This window comes from Myotis brandtii, unplaced genomic scaffold, assembly GCF_000412655.1.
Source record: "Myotis brandtii unplaced genomic scaffold, ASM41265v1 scaffold344, whole genome shotgun sequence".
In the NCBI taxonomy this organism is placed as follows: Eukaryota; Metazoa; Chordata; class Mammalia; order Chiroptera; family Vespertilionidae; genus Myotis; species Myotis brandtii.
The window spans coordinates 1625513-1627624 of NW_005363247.1; the positions used below are offsets into that span (position 1 = coordinate 1625513).

The window sequence follows — 2112 nt, forward strand, 5'->3', positions numbered from 1 at the left end:
CAAACTAATTCAGAGAAATATACTCCTATAGAGTTGCTGTTTCTTCTTGAACTAAGAGGTCACAACATAAACTACTGGATAAAAATTGAACATATCACTGAGGTATGTGTTCATGTCACTTCTGACATTATGTAAAATCCTAATGAGCTTTGCTGCCTTGGAAGATTGAAATTATTTTGGCCTTGCTTTCCAAGACCTAGAAACAGAATCATTAGTGAATTGGCATGTACTACATAGAACAAGCATACGATTAGATGAATTCAATTCCTTAAGTAAAAACCCCAGGAAATGCCAGTTATTTTTAGAATATCTTTTTGCTCTATATATGTCTGGGAAGGATGTTGGTGAAAATAAAGAGATCTGATGCATAAATGCATGTATGTCTGTGTATATCACCCCCATATTTGTGTGAATTTGCAAATTAATGTTGCTATATTTTCACATTTAACAATTAAATGCATTTTAGAACCCAATTAACTATCATGAAAACCAAGACACTAAACATTTGAGATGCTTCTGCAATTAGAAGCTACAAAAGATACTGTCTTAAAATAGCATCTTTTAAGGCAATACCACATAGTAATATCAGCTGACTCCAGGACTGGCCTCCATGCCTCATACATGTAACATAGATTCATTATGGGAGCCCGAAAAGTGAAAATAGTCAACATAATGATTATGGCCAGTCTGTTCATTAACCAAACAGCCAATTAAATATTTTACCTCAACCATCATCTTTCAAAGTATGAAAACATAAAAGATATATAGCAAGATTTAACACTGAGTACCTTATCATTTTGATAATTGCCAAGGTTTGTATCATAGTTTATCATACACATTTCAAGGACATGTTGAAATGTATATGAGACAAGTTGAAGCAACTGTGCTCTAAAGATTCCTAGCAATGTCTACCATACATTGTTAGGAGCAGTTATTAACACTTACATGTTCTTATTCCAGATATTTTTGCTTTTCCAAAAGCTATTTAGCTGAGCTACAGAATACCCATTTTGAAATCTGCATATTGAAGAATATACTGAATTCAAATGGCTTGCATGCTCCTTCTCTAATAAATTCCCATTAATGGCCAGTAGATTAGGACGTGATTGTCATGCTTGTTTTCTAATCTTTTTACAGGTCTCCAGATGGCTGAAACATGAATGGAAACATCCTGGTTTTCTTTGGAATAAACAATCTCTGCTTAAGTTAAAAGCGAAAATTTATGATTTTCCACATATTTGGATCAGAATTATGCTATTCCGTAAATTAAAATTCATCAGGTTTGCCACTAATATTTAGAACACCTCTATGAATCCTATTCAGATTACTGCAGAATATATAAAGAATTGGCCTATCACCAAAATCCTTTTTAATATTGAGTTTGTATGATTCTCATGCATATAAAACACAGTCTACTAATATAGTCAAGACTACCATTTTCTACATAAAAGCCATTTAATTTACAGTGATTTGTATAGTTCAGGCAAGGTACTTGACTGGCTTGCTTTCTAATAAAAGTATCCTATTATTTCTTCTGTGTCCCAAATTCCTTTTTTATAGGAAGTTACAGGTTATATTCACATTATCTTTGATATGTAATATACAAAGGCTACCTGGGGGGGGGGACAATTGCATATATGGAAACTTGGATTTTTCTGGAATTGTATCTATTGCATGAACTGGGAGATATGCAATACACTGCAGGCTTGCTACCAGTAAATAATATTTTATACATCACTTTAATTTTGTCAAATGTAAATTTTAAAATTACCTTTGGTTGGTGGGATGTCTATTCATTTTATACTTCTTTGTAGAGTCATCTGAAAAACAGTCAAGAAAACAAATTATCATAGTTTTAATATATACATAAGCATGTCTAAATTTGGCTTCATTTCAAGTACTGCAATTACAATGATTCCTTAAAATGACAAGAGATTCCAGAAAACCCCAATACAATGTATGCTGGGCTTCAGTACCTACAGAGTTAAATATGCTAATTTGCATTTAAATGGAGACATGCATGATAATGGGAATGCAAAATATGCAGAATCTGGAGGTGTTTGGAAATTAATTTTTTTCTTTCTTCTTTTATTTTATTTTTAGCTTGGAGGG

General features: G+C 32.4%; 1 long non-coding RNA gene across 1 annotated transcript in view; it reads left to right on the forward strand.

Annotated features, from left to right (window-relative positions):
• Positions 1 to 1531, forward strand: part of LOC106726987 — a 3256-nt gene extending 1725 nt beyond the window's left edge. Inside the window, exon 2 of the long non-coding RNA XR_001363140.1 lies at positions 1138 to 1531. This is a non-coding gene — a long non-coding RNA (uncharacterized LOC106726987). The remainder of the gene's footprint in view (positions 1 to 1137) is intronic.
• The last annotated feature ends 581 nt before the right edge of the window (positions 1532 to 2112 follow it).